The 23,174-nt window shown below is 37.6% G+C and overlaps 1 long non-coding RNA gene across 1 annotated transcript in view; it reads right to left on the reverse strand.

The window, feature by feature from the left end:
- Positions 1-23,174, reverse strand: part of LOC139827087 (uncharacterized) — a 146,962-nt gene that overhangs the window by 4,093 nt on the left and 119,695 nt on the right. The window contains exon 2 of the long non-coding RNA XR_011737282.1: positions 12,016-12,068. This is a non-coding gene — a long non-coding RNA (uncharacterized lncRNA). The remainder of the gene's footprint in view (positions 1-12,015; positions 12,069-23,174) is intronic.

The raw sequence follows: 23,174 nt of genomic DNA on the forward strand, positions 1-23,174 counted from the left end.
TCCAAAAGGGATCCACTCTCCAAAATAGTGCAATCACAGAAATACTCCTCAGATACCCCACAGAACTTTTTCAAGTTCTGAAGGTAAAAAGCCCTTCACGTGTATGATTCATGCTGCTCTAAAGGACTTATTTCAAACTGGTTATGTAAACAAGATGATAAAAGTATCAGTTCCTCTCCATTGGGCATAAGAAGGTAGATCATAGCATGATGATGGCAAGCACATCTGTATCTTTGCCAGACGTCTGAAGCTTGGTTAGATAAATTTCATGCTCAAACCTTAATACCACAAGCCTAACTTCTGCTTCTTCTGTAAGAGAACTCATCTCCATTACATCATATGATCTCTGCCATACAGTTTAAAAGCACTATCTTAAATTCCAACATAACATTTAGAAAGCTGAAGTTCCGCAATAAATCATTTACTATAAAAAAAATTCAATAATGTATTTTATATTATCCTCATTAAAATATCAGTCTTTACTCCATGTAGATTATATTTGGATAAACAAAGAAGCTCTCTGAAAACAAACAATGGGTAAACTATTTCCTTTATGTATCAGACTCTAGTTAATGGAATCTTTAGGAAACTCAAGAAAACTCTACTGATGGTCATATATTTCACTCAATAACATACACTTTCTGAAGTTCTTCTTGCTCTCCTGAAACCCGGCACAATATGAAAAGGTAAAAAGGACAGAGAACAGCCAGGAACACAGGTTCCTCCTTTATATTAACTTCTCATTTAGATGAAGTAAAGCTTCAGGATGTTAAATATTTTGCTTCTTTCCAACCACAGGCATAAAGAATTTTTGAAGTTCCAGTGTTTTTCAGTTTGTGGTCACCAGAAAGACCATGATATCACCCTTTAGACCTTGAAGTATATTCTAAATTCATATATACAGCAAACAGTTTAAACAGATATAATAAACATCTTGGTTACATATTTAATTCAAGTTGTATTGGGTTTACATGGTAAGATTTTGATGACAGCAGGACTATCGGGGTGATTTCTGTGAGAAGTCTCTAGAAGCTTCCCCTGTGGCTGAGAGAGACAATGAAAAGACAGACCCAGTGCTGGTCAAAGCCAAGCCCATCAGTGATAGTGGTGGCACCATAGTTAAGAAGGGAAAAAAACTGCTGCACAACAACAAAAGGAAGAGATGAGTGAGAATATATGAGAGAAACAGCTTTGCAGACACCAAGATCAGTGAATAAGGAGATGGAGGAGGTGCTCCAAGTGCCGGAGCAGAGATTCCCCTCCAGCCTGTGGTGCACAGCATGGTGAGGCAGGCTGTGCCCCTGCAGCCCATGGAAGTCTGCAGTGGAGCAGATATCTACCTGCAGCCCATGGAGGACCCCATGCCAGAGGAGGTGGACTTGCCAGAAGACTGTACCCCGTGGAAAGAGCACATGCAAAGCACCAAAACTGGAGAAGTTTGTAAAGTACTGCAGCCTGTGTGAAGGGCACATGATGGAGAAGTTCATGGAGCACTCTGTCCCGCTCCCGTAGGAGGGACCTCATGCTGGAGCAGGGGAAGAGGACTAGGAGGAAGGAGTGACAAAGACAACAGCAACCCGCATTCCCCATCCCCCTGCACCACTCAAGGGAAAGACAGAGAAAATTTGGAGTGAGGTTGAGCCTGGGAAGATGGGAGAGGTGGAGAGAAGGTGTTTTAAGATTTTATTTCTCATTATCCTACTCTGATTTGATTGGTAATAAATTAAATTAAATTCTGCAATTCAGGTCTCTTTGCCCATGATGATAATTAGACATTAGCATTTTCAAGAAAAATACGTAATCGTTTTTCCTACCCAAAGTAAACAATTTTTTTTTTCTGTAGTTCCCCTTAGCAGGATTAGAAATTTCTTGAGAAAGCATGGTCTGTATTTAAATCTTCTATGAGAAAAAAATAATTACTAGCTCTATATCTTTGACTACATCTGTTTTGCTTTCTTTGAATGTTTAGTTGTGCAAAGTACTTTCGATGCAAGCTAAAATGCACAGACCTTAACTGTGTAATTATTACCCTTACCAATCTTACAGCACTGACTTCACTATTATGACTTAAACAGAATCAATATGCTTATTTTTCAATTTTTAAAGTAGTTTGTTTTCCTCAAGACTAATACTTATTTGAAGGATACACTAAACTTTGGTAGGTGTCTTGAAGGAATCTCTTTAAATGCTAATATAATGTTGAAAAATATCATGGACATTTTGTAACTGCCATCTTATTTTCTAGTTTTTGATATTGTCTACTGAGGAAAACAGAAAGTAGAATACATGAAACGTTCCTGGGGGGGGGGGGGGGAAGGGCAAAATTTATTGTCTTCATAAAAGGCAAAGCATGAACCTATTTTTTGAAGTATTTTCATTATGAGGAAACCTGTTGCTGGTATTGCACTGAATCTGATATAATCCCTTTAACATTTTTTTCTTTCCAGGAGTTATCAGTCACAGTCAATATGAATGTCAAGTGTATGGCTTCACAATAAATAAATTAGATTTCCAAAACAGAAGACTCTACACTCAGTTCAACCTAAGTAATATATTTTTCCAGCCAAAACAAAGCATTAATTTTTGTAGGAGCTTTCTAGATCTCTTTCTGAAAGAAAACGCTCTGTTTTGTACTCTTTGCTAAGATAGTGATGTTATATTAGGTATATCTATATAATGATATTATGTTATGTACATCTAGTTATCTGTATGGTTCTGCCATGAAAAGCATGTATTAGCTCCAGAATTGGAATCTGTATATACCATATACTCCAGAATTATGTTATTCTCTGATCTTCTTCATGGTTTGTTAAATATAATATTTTCCCGTGGAGGAGAATGGCACAGTCAACACTGGATCTTCAGGGGAAAAAAAAAAAAAAAAGACAAAAAAAAAAGAACAAAAAAAGGCGATAATTGACTTTAAAAAAATTACAATGCAGTAGCTCTCCAATGACTGCCTGACAGAACAAAATTAATGGGATAATAATGACTTCACTGACATTTTTAGGCATGTTTATAAAATTATGTCACACAAACTTTTTATTTTCAGCTAAGACATTTTATTCCCATCTAATTTTTTCTTTTAGTTTGGAGAACAAGTGCAAAATATAACAAGATTGGCTTTTCTGCCTGACATTTGAACTACATTATTCCCTATATTTTAAATCCACCCACTCAGCCTTCATATTCCTTATATTTCTTCTGCTCCCACTTATTTTTCCTATTTTAGTATAGCACCTTTTTCATTATCATTTTTCAAGAGGTGCCTGAGTTTCATTTTGTGTCGCATAAGTGGCTTGGACTGTACAAGGTACCTTTCATTTAGCACACATATGATCAAAATGACCAGTTTATCCTTCTTTAGACTTCGGTTGCACTGCAATAAGGCCATAAATAATCCCAAGATTCCATTTATTTGCACACACGAACAATGTGAAAACTAAAAGTTGAACATGTTGGTCTAAGTCATAGAACCATAGAATTGTTTAGTTTGGAAAAGATGTGTAAGATTATTGAATCCAACCATTAACCTGAGACTGCCAAGTCCACCACTAAACCATGACCCTACAGACTTCATGTATGCATCTTTTAAACACCTCCAGAGATGGCAACTCAGCCATTTCCCTGGGCAGCCGGTTCCAATACCTGACAACCCTTTCGGTAAAGAATTTTTTCCTAATATCCAATCTAAACCCCCCCTGGCATGACTTGAGACCATTTCCTCTTGTCCTGTTGCTTGCAGCGCAGGAGAAGAGACCAACAACCATCTGGCCACATCCTTCTTTGTAGCTGTAGAGACCAATAAGGTCTCCCCTCAGCCTCCTTCTCTCCAGTATAAACACCCTCAGTTTCCTCAGCTGCTCCTCATAAGACTAGTGCTCTAAACCCTTCACCAGCTTCGTTACCCTTCTCTGAACTCTCTTCAGCACCTCAAAGTCTTTCTTGTAGTGAGGTGCCCAAAACTGAACACAGCATTCACGGTGCAGCCTCACTAGTACATGGGGACAATTACTTCCCTGGTCCCACTGGCCACACAATTATTGCTGATACAAGCCAGGATGCTGTTTGCATTTTTGGCCACCTGGGCACACTGCTGGCTCATATTCAGCTGACTGTCCACCAATACCTCCAGGTCCTTTTCCACTTTCCAGCCACTCTTTCCCAAGCCTGTAGTCTTGCATGGGATTGTTGTGACCCAAGTGCAGGACTTGGCACTTGGCCTTGTTGAACATCATATAGCTGGCCTCAGCCCACTGATCCAGGCTATCCAGATCCCTCTGTAGACACTTCCTCCACTCCCACCCAACTTGGTGTCATCTGCAGACTTACTCAATTCCCTCATCCCGATCATCGAGAAAGATATAGAACAGAACTGGATCCAATACAGAGCCTTAGGGAGCACCACTCGTGACCAGCCACCAACTGGATTTAACTCCATTCACCACAACTCTTTGGGCCCAGACATCCAGGCTCCCTGACCACTGTGCTGAGTGCTTCATTGCAGATCCTGCCAGCACTGGAGCTGCTCACCTCATGAATTGAGTCCCACTAGAGATATCATCTCCTCATGCTCCCTGTGTAGTCTGTTTGCAAATGAGGATGCAGTAACCCAAGGTCAGAAGCAGATGCTTGGGTCTTCCCACTGCAAATGAAGGGAATTTATGGCAACTTCTCTCTGATCATGGGTGTATTAGATCTAAAGTTAGGTGACGCTAAGCTATAACAGCATGTGTAGAACATCCTTCTGTATCTGACCCTCTTCTTCCCTCAACAATAGTTGTTTGTCTTAGCTTGTAAGTCCTTTGCAAGAGGAACTATACATTAAAGGACAGGACCATTTGAGAATTCTAGGTACTTTTGCATTGAAAAGTATTACTTGAAGAATGGGAAGTTTCTATGGGAAGAACAATGATTCCAGAAGGAATGATCAAGGAACCTAGGTGCAGAAAGTCAATTGGGGTAATGCTCAACTGCTAGCAGCTTCTCTAAAGCTCATTCTAAAATAACCTAGTGTTTTAATTTCCTCACTGAATCATTATTTTACAGCCTCTCATAACAGCCACAGTAATTATAATAACAGTTATTATTGTTAATCATAATTTAAACCCAAAGTCTTTACACAATTTATGCTTGGTCTATATCTGATATCGTATCAAAAATGAACGCACATCTGTCCTGGTTTCAGCTGGGATGGAGCTAATTTTCTACCTAGTAGCTGGTATAGTGCTGTGTTTTGTATTTAGAATGAGAATAATGTTGATAACACATGGATGTTTTAGTTGTTGCCAGGTAGTAGTCAAGGACTTTAAAGCTTCTCACACCATACCAGGTGCACAAGAAGCTGAGTGGGGGCACAGCCAGGACAGCTGACCCCAACTGACCAAAGGGATACCCCATACTATATCACATCATGCTCAGGATAAAAGCTGGGGGAAGATGAAAAAAAGGGGAGATATTTGGAGTGATGGTGTTTGTCTTTCCAAGTAAACATTACATGTGATGGAGTCTGCTGTCCTGGAGATGGTTGAACACCTGCCTGCCCATGGGAAGTAGTGAATTAATTCCTTGTTTTGCTTTTCTTTTGTGGGTGCCTTTTGCTTGACCTATTAAAATGTCTTCATCTCAACCCACAAATTTTCCCACTTTTACTCTTCCCATTTTCTCCCTCATCTCACTGGGTGGGAGTGAGTGAGAGGCTGCATGCAGTTTATTTGCCTGCTGGGATTAAACAACAATAACGTCCTTAAACCTCTACATTCCAGTAACATGCTGCTTATTTAAACCTCATTTTGCAAAGTCTTTCAAGTACCAGCAGCATGCCTCAGAAATGTATTTAAATCCTCTCATTTTCATTCATACTATGCTTTCCTCTCACTTTTAAATTCTTGTCTTTTAAAAGTAAAGTTTATATGACCCATGTCACTTTGCAGGAGAGAAAAAAATAAGACCAATATGAATTAAAAGGGAATAGGTGATGATGTACATTTGAAAAGTGTTGCTACTAAGCATGTTATTTACATTCACAATTCAGTTTTTCTGATAAATTGTTTCTGATAGGTTGTGGTTTGGTTTTTGACTTTTCACTTAGAAATATAATGCATTTTTATTACTGTATAGATTTGTTTATTCTATTTGGAAAGAAGTGAATTAACTACCTCTGGCATATGTTGCAGGTTTGCCTCTTACGTAACAGAGCTTGTTTCAACATCTGAATTAACATTCTGCCTAGACAACATCTGAAAATGTTTCCAGCTTTTTTGATATACAGAGAAGAAATATAAAATTGAACATCATCTTTTGAAACTCAGATGACATCTCAATATTACAAGTATTGCAATATTGACAAAGGTTAAGAGGTTTGTTGTAAAAACTACCTTTAGAATAGACCAACATTTTAGTAATATTCATTGCAATATTCTAAATGCAGCTCTGAAATATAAGTACTAAATATTTCAGTATTAGGAAAGTCTTCTGGAAATGCAAGTTGATTCTCTTATTTTTGGTCATTAATCCCATATAATATAAAGATCCCCACTATGGCAAAAGGAGAGGTGGGGACAGGATTGGAGATTATGTCTGTTTTGAGGAACCGAATTTCTTAGTTCCCCTGTCTGGATACACACAACAGCCATCATACTCTAAAGCTGTGGTGCAAAGAATCCAGGGAATGTATAATTCCCTCTTTTTCTAGTGTCATGTCCTGGTATCAACTGGAGCAAAATCCATACACGAGTATCAGAAGGGGCTCCAACTTTTCCTCAGTCTTTCTGATTGAGGGATTAGGACAGTGGAGTGCTCTATGGTACACACTCAACCATGCTATAAATCACATAGCTGAGATTATGTGGAGACTAAACCTTTATTGCTATTATTAGAAGATGTCTTTTATGGGACACTAGAAGTCCATTTACTCTCTTAAAGCAGAAATAAGTCACAAGTGAAACACAATACTCCTAATTTCTTAGGCAATACAACTTGCAACTAGAGCACAATATATTCATAATTTGAACTCAGAAATATCAGTAGTTTGGAGTCTCTTTGGATATAAGTATATATACATTAATATATACAAAAGTCACTGACTTATCTTCTTGATACTTTCACCCGAAGTGGGCCCATCTCTTTTTTTTTGTTTCATCTGTATTTTTATTTACATTAGCTATCTGTAATTCTGTCTTTCAAAGCTTCAATTTAAAGTTTTACTATGTCTCCATTATTAATTTAATACTGAGTTAATTATAAAGATAATATTAAAAAGCTCTTTAATTTCCAAAGAGGATTTTCTAATTATTAATTATATCTGAAATGAGACTGATGAAATGTAGAAGTATTTTGGCTTTTTTTTTTTTTTTTTAAATACTGATAGTTATGCAGTTTAATGTGGAAATATAAGCTTAATTAAACTTGAAAAAAAATAACTGAAGTTAACTAGAATTAATAACGTATCTTATTGTAATGGAAGTACTCCCTCATTACCTGAATGAATGTACAGATTTTTTTTTTAAAGCGATTCCACTGATGAAATTTTGATGGAAGTATGAGGAGCTCAGGGTCATTTTTGGAAATCTAGAGATGCCTTCAACAGTTTAGACTACTGAATATGACTGTCAATTATCTGCCTCAAAATGCATTGCTCACTAAATAGATTTCCACATGGCAATTCAGTGGGTGAATCTTTGTGTTTTACTCATGTAATATGTGTTTTCAAGTCTCTGAAGTTTAAGTCCCAGAAGATAAAGTAAGTAGGTTTCTAGAATGTGCACACTCAAGGAAAACTGTTTTCTAAGATTTTTAATACCTAAAGAGTATAGTTAGAAACAATAGCTGCTAGGAGTTGCACTCAATAATTAATAAATTTATAATTAATTCACATGTGCATGCACACACAAACCTTCCTTCCATGAGTTGTTAGTGATGGAAGTATAATTTCTGCTATTTACAGTTTGAGAACTTATTTGATATTCCATTTTGGAAGAAATATCTAATCTCTGATTTAAGTGTTCTCCACCATGGCTCAGAATTTCAGCTTATCGTCAGTGCTACGTTCTTTTACTGTGCAGTAGAACACCAATATATTGGTTCAATTCCCAATTTATATATATTTGAATTTCGTTTGTTTCAAGGAATCTCAGTTACATTTGGAAAGTTTCCAAAAATGAGGGTCTTGAAATATGTTTACTTCAGGCTAAGAACAAAACTTCTTTCTTTCTTCCCCTTGTTCCTGATGGTACTAAGTGCAACTTTGAAAAGGTGGCATTCCATACATAAATAGTAAAAAGAGAACCATTGGACTAAGTGATCTAAACTGGATCTGAACTGGATGAAAAGCATGGACAAACCCTGTCATCATATTAAAATAGCAACTTTATAACATGCCTGACAAAAAGAACATGACCAACCTGTTGGTGGCTTGTTTTCTTTTTTGTTCTTTTCCTAACTTAGAATAATTAATGATCTTGTTTTCCTTGCTCTATAGCATGTGGAAAATCTATGACAAAGATAACAGTCTGACTGTACTGAGTGTTTAACAATCAGCACAGGTTTATCGTCTCCAAAACCCAGGTTACAATAGATGTCTGTTACATGGGAAACAATGGTTAGCTTCTCTACTTTGCATCTGAAAATGCTGACCCCTGTGGCAGATGCAGTCTCCTTCCCCACCCCGAGAACAACAGAAACGTTGAGGCTGATGGACCACTATGGTCACGCGTACATCCCTTGGTCAACAGAACAAGGTCTTTGACCAATAAAACAGAAGTTTCTGGACAACTACCATAAGCAATCACAGCTCAGATGCATCTAGGGTGTAAATGGAGCCCACTGGAAACCCCCTTTGAGTTGGTCTTCCTCAGAGCAGTGGGTATGCAGTTGAAAACTCTCCTCCTTAGCTGGCCATCTAAGGAACATTCCCTGGTGACTGAAACACCTTACTGACCTGGTAAGCAATCTGGGTTCCCTTGAAAGTCCCCAGTTTGAGAGAGAATGGGAAGAGGCACATTTGTGAACCATCACTCTACAGTTTTGAGATCAAATCCACTTGAGACTTGAGTCAGTTGTATAGTAATCAAACTTATAACCGGTATGTGAAACTATGTTGTATAATGTTATCGGAGTGCTAAATCATTTTGGATAAATCCCATTTGTAGCTGGTTTATTTTGAACAGCTCTGGTTAGAATAAAATCTATTTGGAGCTTGTTGCCCTCCTGAATTGACTTTTCGGTTGCCTCTGTGACAACCTCATTTCTTTGTTCCTGTTCCTCCATCTGACCAAATGATTTTTAACAATCTCTCTGAATTATTGAAGCGTTAGTTATAGTGCTATTAGTATTTTCTTTGAGCTTCTTAGGACCATTATTGTTAGGTGACTGAAAAAAAAAAAAAAGTTACATTGGGAAAGCACTAAGAGTTTCTTTGCTGAAAAGAAGTCTAAAATAATAATCATATTCTTCCTTTTAAAGTTAGAGTCTGTTCCTTGATTTTTTTTCTCTCTATGCAAGCAATTGTTTTTCTTCTTGACGTAAAGAATATGCATAAACATAATTTAATTAAACCTGAGTCCAAACCTGCAATATAAAGGCAAAGTGAGAATTAGCAGTGAACCATGCAGTTAGGTCCTCAAAACAAAATTTTGATACTTAGTCTGCTTTAAACAACATTAATCATACAAGGAGATCTACTGAGTTAAGATGGAGGGCTTTTGATATATAAACCTATTCACCATGCTATATCATCTTCACTATAAAATGGAATGAAGATAAAATTGTCTGTTTAGGTACTAAACATCACAGAACTGGCATTTCATTACTCACTATCACAACCAGCTCAACAAAACCACTGTGCATTTTACTTGATTCAGATTTTTTTCTATTTCCCCTTATTGATTCATAAGCATTGCTAATTGTGCTTGCTTGAATAGTTCCTTGTTATTCAGTAATTTGAATAAAATCTTAGTAGTTGACATGCAGGAGCATTTTTTTATTATTATTTTTTCCGCTGTTATTATTCTGGAGACTTTTTACTTTGTCTTGATAAGTTGCTAACATTTCAAAGACTACTGAAAGTTCTTGACCTGCCAGAAACTAAGTAAAGTTTCCAAATAATTTTCATGCTATTTTCTTGCTACTATTTTCTTTTTAAATTATGTATCTTATTGTGCATTCTTTTCAAAGGAAATAAAAGACTTTCATTTAGGCTAGAAATCACTGTTATTTTCTAGCAGAATCAAAGTTCTGAAAGTAAACAGTGACTTCTATGCAGTGTTGCTAATTATTTTATCTCTATTTTGATTTGAAAAAAAAAAAAGATGAAAATTCTTATTTGCTGCAAGAAAGCAAACTTATAATTAGGAATAATCTAAGTAGCCTTGTACAAGCTATCACAATGGTTATTCTTATCTGTTTTAAGAAAAGAGGCTGATTATTATGAATAAAATAAGTGCTATAGTACAACAGTTAGTTTTCCTAGTTACAACCCAAATTATATGTATCTGTGGCAAAACTGAGTCAATTTAAAATCATTTTTACTAATACTCTTTCTTCAATATCTATTTTTTACAGTACAATTGTACAAAGGAAATACTGACTTTGGCAACATTAATCATTGTAATAGTGTAAGTTAGGCCATTTGCAAAATTTGTTATACTATAACAAATGAAGGAATGAATGTTGTACTTGTGTTTTTCCATTTAGTTGCACCTAAATTTCTCATGCTTCCATTTTCAAGGACATTCTTCAGTTCTGATGCATATTTATAAATCTTTGTGTTTGTTTTTTGTGTGGTTTTCTTGTGTGTGTTTTGTGTTTGTTTTGTTTTCTTGTTGTTTTTTCATTCCAGAACGCAGATTTCAGAGAAGATAAAGAAATATGAGGAAAGGCAGTGGGGGCAATTTGGGGCAAAGCAGGGAACCAAACCAAAAAAGACCACCACCACCAAAAAACAAATTCTGAAATATATAGTGTTGATCTTACTAAAAAAGGGGAATCTTTAGAAGAATTTTTTTTTCCTTTTTCAAAGAGCTGTCAGTAAGATATAAAATTCATCAGTGAAGTGGCCCTTGTTGACAAACGTTTCCTAATCATTCCTAGCAAATTTAGCTGTACGCTGGAGGTACAATTCATCTATTTGAGTCTTTGTCAACCTGAAAAATGCACATGAAGCAGGGCAAATATTCCATTTTTTCATCATCCTATACACACCTTTGTAATGCATAAGCAATGAGACTCTACAACCTACGTAAGACCTAATACTTTATACACTGATTTTTCTTTGAGTATCTTGTTAATAGATGCTGTGGAAGTGAAAAGTGGCTACAGACAATTCAGGATAAGATTAATCCCAAAATATAATATTTACTTTCATGCTATAAACATAATGTAAGTTTCCATCACAACACATAGAGGTCATGTTAATACCACTAGTGGAGCCAGGAGGATGATTCAGATGTAAAAGCAGTTGTCCATGGCATGATTCAGTTTGTCAAGCACCCGTATTTATTGCCATGTGAGATTCTTTGAAACATCTTCCTGGTCTCCAGCCTCTGATGTGGGAAAGCATGATTCTTCTGCAGGTCATGGGTCACATCTTCTAGTCCTGTGGGGATGTCTCAAGTATACTAACTCTTCTCCAATGACACTAGATTCCTGTTTCAGTACCTAAATCCTCTCTCCATTGGCTATAAGAAGAAAGCCAGCTAGTCGACATACATTTACAGACACCCAAATTTATGTTATTTAATCTTGATTACTTAACCTCTTAACCTAGAAGCCCCAGACAGTAAGCAACTATAAAATCTTTTTATCAAACAAACAGAAGAGTCAGTCTCATTACCTAGCATAATTATAGATCTAATTCTCATGGAAGCTCTTTTGAGGCACATGAAGGGGAAAAAAAAAAAAAAAAAAAAGGTGACTGGGTACAGCCATCCTTGATTTCTTGAGGGTAAATTGTGTTTTCCTTGTTTTGAATAAATGACCATATCTCTGACTGAAGGGTGCACAGTAGATTGCATTTACCTTGATTGCATGAAGGTTTCCATGCAGTCTTCCACAGAGTCCTGGTAGTCAAACTGAAGAGAAAAAGATTAGATGGTTGAACTACAAACTGGGTTAAAAAAACTGTCTGTAAAGTCAGACTCACAGGACAGTTGTCAATGAGTCAAAGTGTACCTAGTAATCTATTAGTTGTGTTCCTCAGGAACTGATAAAGGGGCTTACACTAATTAAAAGCTTTGACAGTGACCTTGATGAGTATCCACCCGTATGAGGTTCTTTGTTGACTTCAAATTGGGTGTCATGGTTGATATGGTGGACAACTGGGTCGTTCTTCTTGAGGAACCTGAACAAGCTGGTAAAATGCTCATAAATTTCAATAAACATAAATAAAGTCATGTACTTGGCATGCAACAAGTCCATCATCAGTCCAAGCTGGGGACAGACTGGCTGGGTAGCATGTCTTTGGGAAAGGGTCTTAGATCCTATAGGACAACACCATACCTTTCCCATAATGAAGACCAAATGCCTACAGGGTTGTATTACCAAGAGTAGAGCTAGCAGAACGAGGCAAATGGTTATTCTTCCCCATTCAGTGACTGTGAATTCAGTGTGTGCATCTGGAGTACTGTGTCTGATTTTGGACCCCTGGTAAAAGAACAGTATCAACAAGTATCACCAAGATAGTTAGAGAGGGTGAAGAAACATTGTTTGCTTAGCATGGAAGAAAAGAAGGTAACTAGGGAAGAATCTAATTTCATTTTTTTCATTACCCAGAGGGGAGTTACAGAGAAGACAAAGCCAGATTTCTCTCTTGGAGGTGTACAGCAGAAGATCGGGAGCTAGTAGCCACAGTAAGAAGGAAGAAAAATCCTCATTAGATATAGTTTTCACTGTGACAGGTTTCAAGCACTGGAAGAGGCTGCACGGAGAGACAGTGGAATCACCTTCCCTAGTGATTTCCAGAATTCAACTGATCAAAACACTAGACTGTCATGCTTTGAGCAGGGCGTTGAATACATGTGAGTCACTTGTCCTCCTCCAGTTTGTCCCTTACAGTAAAAATGAAAATAACTGACAAATCTTTTCATCAAAGCACACACCAAAAGGTTTTTATGCTATTGCTCTCCATTTTCCTTCTGATATATTTTTACCTATTCCAAAGCTTAATCTCTCAACCTACTGTCCAATGATAAGCCTCATGTATTCACAAATCCTCATTAGGCAGGAAATGCCAATTTTCAATATGCCCTCCACAAGTCCAAATACAGCCCCAGATTTACAGAATTGCCACTGAAGAGCCAAGAGGAAACCAGAAGAGAATCTTTAATAAAAAAGATAACCTACTCAAAACCAAAAAGTGTAAATTGATTTCCAAACCTCCTCAAAACATTTCACTATGGAATAGAATGACGTTTTAATATTTTTTCAAACTTCTAAAAAAATGTCAGACAACAGATTTTGTTTCTTCCTGTCCTTTTTATTCTATTTTCTTCCTTTTTTTCAGAGTGGAAAGATTCAATTTACAGAAGAGTGCAATCAAGTGAATAATAAGACTTATCTGTAATACCACCAACCTAGCAATGTAACATGCATCTGAGGGTTTTCAAGACAACTATTTTGCCTTATTTGATTGTATTATGACATTAGTACTCAGCCCACATTAGATGAAAGCAGAAAGGGCCATGTTACAATTTCTATTGTGCTTGTTTGTGAATTGAAGCCTAAGCTGACATTCCATAGTAGAATCAAGGAATGCAAGCAGCACAGCTCATAAACCTGCTTTTCTCAGGTTTCACCACTTGATAATATAAATGCTTGAGACATATTTTACTCAATAGGACACTCTATTCTAGTTTTGTCTTCAATAAAAAAAAAAACAACTCACCTGATTTTATTTGCTACTTTAAACGTTACACTAATATTGGAGTAGTCATTTTACAGCAATAGCACTGGATGAAGAAGAGCATAAATAGATGCACATAGCATGTTCGATATAACAGACCTCAGACAGTTATGATTGAAATAAGAAAATAAGTAAGTCCAGCATAGACAATAAATATGGTTGTACTGTTCACCTTGGATGTAAGAGGTGGAAGTTCAAATATGACTTCTTTCTGATTTAGATCAGGGATTTGAACTTGAATGTTCCTGGATAATTGTTCTAATCACCTGATCACTTTTAAGCACTTTTTAGCCTTCCTTCCTGTTTGGATATTTCTAACATTTTTTCTGTCAGATAAAAATGGAAGACTGATTTTATTGGTTCTAAAGTTTAATGACAGAACTTTGGTCTCTGAATATAAGGCCTTTGTTTGGTGCTAGTGAAGGATTTCCATCTCCTGAAGGCATGCAGTTGAAATATAATTCAGATAGCTCCATCAATCCAGCTATTTTATTTGTTTGTATCTCATACTGAAGTTAGAATTGGTATTCACTTTGACAGCAGCATACCTAACTTCTGATTTCAGCTCAAGGCACTGACTACAAGTTAATTACCTCAACATCATCTTGATAATAATATGGAACAACTTCCTCCCCTGTGTTCCGAGATGAATGCCAGAGGTTAGCAAGCAATATGGCATTATAGTATAGAATCATAGAAACATTTAGGTTGGCAAAGACCTCTAAGATCATCAAGTTCAACTGTAAATACAATGTAAGTAAGTACACATCTTCAAGTTCTCCAGATCTTGAAGCTTCAAGTTTTTCAGGAACTCTAGCCTTTGGATCCCAATGTTCAGCTTCACTGACCTGAGATCAGTGCGGGGATACAGTAGGAGTCTACTTGAGGTTTATAAGTGGTTCAGCTGTTGGTTGTGCTAAATGCCTCCAAACATAATTGGAAGAACTTCCCAAAAAAAAAAAAAAAAAAAAAAAGTTCTACAAAAACAAATGTCAGCAGGATATCAATTGTCATACAGACCTTTAAGTAAAAAAACACTTGAAATAATTATATCATTAATAACAATAATAATAATAGTAATCATCATAATATATTAGTATTCAAAGCACTCAGCTCTCAAGGAGTTTCTTGTAAGAAACCACATTTATTCTGTTCCAGAAGCAATTGACATTTAAGTTAGGTGTATGAATGCTGTTCTCTTTTACAATTCAGTCTAGTACAATATGAACAGTGAAATTTTTAACCATCTGCATTATGAAAACAGAACCAGTCACATCAGACCAATTGGGCACCTCAGGAAGAGGGGCAATGACACTCAGATGCGTGATTTAGGATTACTTAAGTGTGTCTACAGCTTATTTGCAGCAATTTTCGTTAGACTGACAGGCAGTTTAGTAAGTGGTACAGCAAAGCTAGAGCCTGAGAAAGGAGAAGGAGCTTGTTTCTGATGACAAGACATTTACAAGCAGCTGAGCAAAAATATAGCCCACACTCCATCAAGATGTTGCACGTGAAATACAAGACAAAAAGAGACTTGCATACAGGTTTTCAAAGAGCAAAATATTTATACTCTTCCCTTTTGTACTGTCTATAGATACGTTGCTTTAAGAACTGGACCAGTCACTGGCTTATACTATACTTATACAGCAAAAAGTGAGCACTACAACTATGAAAGAAAAGAATATATATCTAAAGAAAGAAAATTTAGGAAAGCTTAATTGATACTCTACCAGGTCTCAATGATTTTTGTATTATGATACTAAAACTGAAGGTAAAATGATGAATGTCTTCTGAAATGTTTGGTGACAGTCTGATGTTTCTCAGTTTTAGCATGGTTGAATTGCAAGCAAGGTTATTTAGTGTTGTTCTGCTGAACATAGTATTTTACTATGATTATAATGACTAAAAATTACTAGGGTTCCACTGGCTTGCAGAGACATAATATGTAAGGATTCTTAAATAAAGAAGTGTCTGGTCAACTTATCCTACAGACTTGAGCCCAGATCACCTACAGCTGCATTTTGGTGCATATTCTAGTTCAAATTCAGAATAAACCAAATGATTCTGTGAGGACACGTGGGGTTTTTGTTTTGTTTTGTTTTGTGGGTTTGGGTTGTTTGGTTGTTTGGGTTTCGGAGGTTTCAGTTTGAGAGTTTTTCTGATTGGTTGGTTTTTGGTTTGTGTGTGCATGTGGTTTTGTTGTTGTTTGGTTTGGTTTGGTTTGGTTTGTTGGTTTGCTTTTTCTTCTTGGTTTGGTTTATTTGTTTTGTTTCATTATTAGCAGTGTAGATTTGGTCATTGAAACATGGCTTTAATATTTATTTGTCAGCGGAATTAAGCATAGTGAAATAGCCAGAAATCTAGTTTCCATGACATTTACATTTTTAAAATGTCACCTAAAATTTGCCCTATGTTTGCAGCCAAGTCCTTCCATACTTTGTCAGGCAAAATATCTATTGAAGTCTTGAAGAACTGAAAAGATAAGACCTAATAGCCTATTCTTGTTTTGCAATTACTCTCACCTTGGTGTCATGGGCTAATCTCAGCTGACAGCTGAGACACCACCAACTTACATGCTCTCTCCGTCAGTGAAACATTGGAAAGAACTGGAAACACAAAAAGCAATAAAGCTGAAGAGTAAAGATAAAGACAGTTTAGTAAGTGGCGGGGTGGGGGCAAAGAAAAACCCCTAAGTGTTGTGAAAGCAACCAGTCACCACCAGTAGACCAATGCACATCCAGTCCCCAAACAACAGCTCTCTTTTTTAAAAAGTACCACTCCCTCCAGTTTTACTTCTGTGTATGATGTTATTTGGTGCAGAATATTTTTTTGGTCATGTTTGATTAGCTGTCCCAGCTGTGTCTACTCCAAACCTCTCACCTACTCCCAACCTGCTTGCTGGGGCAAGAAGTGAAAAATAGAAAGCCTTGGTGCTGTGCAAGTACTGTTCAGCAATAGCTAAAATATTACTAACCTTTTTTTGGTCACCAGTCTAAGCAACACCATGCAGACTGATCTGAAGAAAGTTAACTTCATCCCAGCCAAACCTGGTATATTTTCATTTTCAGTTACTCCTATCTTAGTTATTGTCCTGGCAACCTAAACATACGGTGTAGTGTTATGGTGTTCTATAGCCATGACTAATTTAGAGCTTTTCACTTTTTCACATAATCTGTTTCTTACATCTCTGTATTCATTTTTCTATATTGATTTAATTTATGATAAATTTGGATTTAAAACTTCAGACAACATCAAAATTTTTATAGACTACTTACACTGATATGGGTCGAACAAGTGAATAGGTAGATAAGACAGACTGAACACATATTCAAAAGGATCAATAAGCTTCCCCTGCCTAGAGGAATTACAGTCTTACAAAAAGAAACTTATTGCTCAAAAATATAATGTAATTATTTCAGCAACAAATTTCTTAGAACTCAGATACTTCATTTCTCTTGTCAACTATAATTACCGTCTGGAAACAAAAAACCTTGCAAATTCAGATTTTTTAAAGGAAATTGCTTTTCTTCTTTGCCTTTTGTCTGCCTAAATACTGAAACTAAAAGTGACTTGAGTGAATAATGTAACGAATCATTTTCTGAGAAGGTGGCTTGTAGATTGTACTAACACTATTCTTATTAGCACAGAATGTAATACTTCCAGTAAATTTACTGTTAATATTTGCACTGTAATTTTAAAAATATTCCTCCGTGTTTTTCCCCCACAAAATAACTGTTCAACTTCAGGAACATCACATCCTTGTTAGAAAAAACATACATAAACATATGTCACTGCCTTTTTTTCTAAGCAGGGACTTAAAGTATAGCATAATTGTTTAAATGGTTCCTGACAATCATATACTTTCTGAGCAAGAACTGAATCATACATAATATTTTTAGACAATCTACAGCTCTACAACTATTACTTTCTCTCAGTAAAATACATTAGGTAATTAATGTTCAATGTTTTGAAATGGTGTTATTACCTTAATATTAGAATTGAAATCTCTCACTAAACATTCATTTTCTTTTCCCTGTTGCAAGCTTCAGTTCCACAATCAATCCATGCATAGTTTCACTAAAATCTGAGAACTCCATAAAGATACAGGATTCTTGTTTAAGAAGTGAAATTGCAAAGTCAGAATGACAGTTCTTCCTTGGCCCTATTGCATTTTGAATCTTGTCCTAGACAATCATGATTAAATTAGTGTTTTATATTTCAGGCTGAGGGAAAACAATAGATATTATAGTAAAAGGCAAAAGAATGTTTAAAATTATTAATTTTCATAGTCAAGATTTCCTTTTAGATAACAGGCTAGAGGTAATTATTCCTTCCTTTCTGAAAGTTTTGAAGTTTTTGTTTTAAAATTTCTATTATTTCATGTAAATTTCCCTTTTCTTGAGAACAGCTGCCTATTGAATTCAGAACTTCAGCTATTGTTCCATTCTTCAAAAAAAAAGGGCTTTATGATTCAGCAGTATTATCTAACCATAGGCTTATTACTCAATTATCTCTGCTGTTAAGTCACGGAACAGAAGTTTTTTAATTACTTGCAATATTTTTTTGAGAAATGTTAGTGTGACTTTAGGGAAAAGTATAGGACAAAAGTACAGGACAAACTTTATGTTCTTTATAATTCAGGAAAAATTCCTTTTATCTTAATAAAATAGACCTAAAGTTAATTGAGCCCTTCAATGACAAAAAGTGTTCTGTATAGGTCAATGGACATTCTAGCACTGATGTGATTGGTGAGTTGAAATAGAGTTGTGCACCTTTAGGCCCAAATCTTCCAATTTGCAGCCAACTATGCGTGCCTGTAAAGCCTCACTGACTTCATCAATTGTTTATAATTTTTACTTTTATTAGAAATTAAGTAAGCTTTGCTTCTGCTTGCAAAATGACAAGAGTACATTTAAGCTGTGTTCTCTGAAGAGAATGTTGGCAGTATCCGAGAACTGTTCCTAAAGGTGTTGAAGGTTTTAGAGGCTGATGGATTCACATCGGACTGTAGATACTAAATGCAAGATCATGAGACCTTTAAAAAACAAGTATGGTTTTGATTAATAAAATAAATCAAACTAAGTGCTGTTTTATGACCTCTACCCACTATTCAGGGAAAGCTAATGCTGTTGGCTGACAACAAGCCAATCTTTCCTGTAATGGCAGCTATTAAATTCATGAGAAATCAAGTCATTATCCAATTCATACCAATTAATCAGATACCCTGGCTAAGTAGAACTGATGTCCTACTTTGTTACCAGGACGCGTATTAAAACATAATGGCTATATTAGGGGTCAGTTTAGTAGTAAACCCAAGATTTTACACCCAAATTTATTTGCTTTTAATTATTTGTGTTTCAGGTCGGTTTTAATTAAAAAACAGCATTCCTGTTCTGGTTTTGTGATGTCCATGATAGTTTGCAAAAAAATGAAGCAAATAAACTGTGGTCTTTTAGAACATATGACACCAGTGAAAGATAATATCATGAACAGAATATTAGACAACAAATGCTCTGGAAATAAAACATCACCTCAGAAGGGCATGTCTAACAGATAAATTGTTTCAGAACATACTTATTTGTCACATCAAGGTAAATAGGTCAATTATAATGATGAGTTTCTGAAGGAAGGAAGAATATTTCAGTGAGGTGAAAATGAAAAAGAATACAGCCAGCAAACTGAAGTGTCACACCACATCTTTGGGAAATTAGCCTGACCCTGTCAAAGGTGCTTTATTTAAAGATCTTGTGACATTCAATATAAGCAATTCTCATAAAGAAGGTTAGTGAAAGTCATACTAGAGCTTAGTCAAATTTGCATTGAACAATACTAAATTATTTTAATATATTTACAAGATTATATAGCTAAAATAACAAAATATCCATCAGTCTTTCAATATTCAAATATTCATTTTATTTCTCTCACCATCAGATTGGTTAGTGGTGTCTGCTGGTTACCTCATGTAAGTTATAACATTTTGCCAATGAATAGATCATATATAATGATTTTACTCATAGAAGGTTTGTCAAGCTTCCATCCTGACATAAAATATGGAAGAAACAGTCCAAAAGCCAGGTCTTTAGGGCTACATCAGGTAGTCCAAAGGGCTGTCAAAGGCTTAGATTTTTGGTTCATATATTACTGTCCAGTTTTGTCAGACCGCAACACTGAGGAGTGTTAACAAAGGGAAATGCAGCTCTTAGTTGTAGGAGACATGTGACTCCTTGGTGAATACATAATGACCCAAGAACTGCATGAGGACAGTAAAGGTAAAAAGATTTACTGTGCAGATGGCAGGAGGAGGATAGTGTGGGCATATAAAAGATCAGATTCCTCTTGTAGAAAACATGCAGAATGAATCTTTGACACTCCCAGAGGACTGACACAGCTCTAGCAAGTGAGCACTCTAGGGACATATTTTCTAGGGAACTTTCTTTCTTGTTTCTTTATCACAGCATGGACACTTTCCTTGTGAACCTCATTGTGGAGAGTTACTGGCTGTGTGCTGTGAACAAGCCAGGGCTTGATGCGGCTGTGCTACACGGAAGGATTTCCCTGAGACACCAGAGACAAAAGGACAGTAAACAGAAGCCGGTCTGCTCTCGACCCAGGCTGCAGGAGGGGCGTTGCCACTGCGCATGAACAGTCTGTGAACAGTGCCCTGCAGCCAATCACCATAGTGGGGGGGCATGAGTGACTGTGAGTGTAACCAATTGTAGCCTGCACTTGCCGCATGGCCTTTTGGTATAGAGTATATAAGGCTTGGAAAAACGTGGTCTCGGGGACATTGATATTCAGTGTTGTTTAAGAGTTCATTAAAGAGTATGGATGGTAAATTCACATTGAATTAGACTCCTTACTCTCGCCCGGCCCGCCCGTTCGATCAAAGAGCTTATGCCGGCGTCTGGATTCGTCGAATTTGCTACCGCCACATTTGGTAGCAGAGGATGGTTCGTTAGCAGAGCATCACGCTTCGGATCTACATATGGTAGCAGATGGATGGATCGTTAGCAAAGCATAATCGCTCCGGATCGAAATTACTGCGGTGAGCAGCGTTCATAAAAACGGAGCCAAGCCGGGGTGTGGGATAGTGTGCTTAGTCCGGTATCAAAAGACGGGCACCAGTCGAGCTGGCCACTCGCATCCTACGTTAAGACCGCGCTGATAAGATAATGGATATTGAAACAGCCGCGGCACTGCTGACGACTATTCTCTCTAAGAGAGGTATTGAATCGTCACAGGAAAAGCTAATCACATTGATTTTTTTAGCTCAGAAGTGGGGACACTTTGGGGAAGTTCCACTTTTGTTTTCCCCAACGGAATGGAGATCAGTGGGGGACACTATGTGGGACAAAACTATCAGAGGGGAAGAAGAGAAAGAAATTAAAGCTGTGAGAGAATTGTGGAAAACCGTATTAGAATCATTAGAAGTTATGAAATCGGAACAACGTGCCGCCCTAAGAGCCGCGGAGGCGCTTGTCCCAGAACAAACCTGGACTGATAAAACTCGTCCAAAAGAAAAGAGGGGCCTGTGGGCTACTCTGTGGGGTCTGCCTGCCGTTCGGGGTGGTCGCGGGGTCCCGGCTCAGCCAATACTTTCACAATCCGATCTGCAACGCGGATTAGAAACCGCGCGGCTCGTAAACAAAGAACCGGAAGTTTCCCCCTCCGAGTCTCTGGGGCAATGTCCCAAGAAGGCGGAAGTGCAACTAGTCGACTGTCCGGATGTGGGAGGCCCTGAGTGCCGCCCTCCTCCTACCGCTCCGCCTCTGCCCTGCCCCGAGCCGGACGCCCCCCCTCCCTCCGAGAAAAGCGCCGGACCGGCCGCGGCGCAGCCGCCGGGGCCGGGGCCGCCTCAAACTTTGCCTCCGCAAGCACCCGCGGAAGTTTTTTGTGAGCCTCCTCCTACATCATTGGGCTCACCCCAAGCAGTAGAGCAGTTACTGCAAGTCATTACCAACAAGCTTGAACAACTTAACTTAAGAGTGTCAAATGTAGAGAAAAATAAGGAACAAATTGAGTTTCAAAAACCAGCTTGCCCTTCACAAACAATGCAATCAAAGGTGCCTATAGACTCTATTGACCAGCCACAGCCCCGACGTAGCAGATGGTCAGGGGTCATCAAAGATGCCATTCTAGAAGGTGATTGGTCTCCAGCAAAATTAGCCCTACCGGTAATTCAAAATATGAACACTCAGACAGCGGTATGGGAACCACACGATTGGAAAATTTCGCAACAAGCAAAACAAACAATCATGAACTATGGTATACGTTCAGCAGCTACCAGACACAAAGAACATCTCCGAACCTGTATCCCAATCAGCGACCAACCGTGAACCAGGCTTCTTTCACCTCAACAAGCCAAGCACCGCAGGAAGCCTCGGAGTTGATGTGGAGACAGCAGTAGATATAACATTGACCAATACTGCAATTCATAGAATACCAACGAATGCTAAAGGACCTTTATTTAGACAAGATAGTCTCATTGGAGGCCTATTGATTGGCCGTTCTTCTGCTAGTATCAAAGGTCTTATAGTAATACCAGGTATAATTGATGCAGATTTCACAGGAACTGTTCAAATTCTGGCCTACACTCTGCATCCGCCAATTTTTATTCCTTCTGGGAGTAGAATAGCTCAGGTAGTAGCACTGGAAAACTGCCTACCAATACTTCCAGGAGTTCCTCCAGCATCCTCAACAGAAAGGCGTGATAAAGGATTTGGATCGACAGGTCCTGCAGTTTGCTTCACCTCATCAATGACTCAGCGTCCCATGTTACGTGTGCAACTATTTCAGTCTGATTCTACTGTTGTTGTAGAGGTAAATGCAATGCTTGATACTGGAGCTGATGTCTCCATCATTAGTCAATTCAAATGGCCACGAAATTGGAAACTTCAAAAATCAATCTCTTCCACTGTTGCTGGAGTAGGGGGTCAAACTACTCCAAATATAAGTGTTGATCCCATTTCGATTAGTTTCCCTGAAGGTCAATGTGTTACCCTTAGGGTGTATGTAATGGAATTGCCAAGCAGCCTTGAGGCGCTTATTGGCCGTGACGTCTTGGGGCAACTTGGTGCTGTGTTAACTACTTCACCTTTTGCTTAGTGGTCACTGGAAAGCAGTTGCCCAACCCTCCATTGACCTGGTTAACAGATAGCCCAGTTTGGGTTGACCAGTGGCCATTAACAGAAGAGCGACTGCAAAAGGCACGTGAATTAGTAGAAGAGCAATTAGTTGCAGGCCATATCAAGCCTTCTACTAGTCCATGGAATACCCC

This window comes from Patagioenas fasciata, chromosome 1, assembly GCF_037038585.1.
Source record: "Patagioenas fasciata isolate bPatFas1 chromosome 1, bPatFas1.hap1, whole genome shotgun sequence".
Lineage (NCBI taxonomy): Eukaryota > Metazoa > Chordata > Aves > Columbiformes > Columbidae > Patagioenas > Patagioenas fasciata.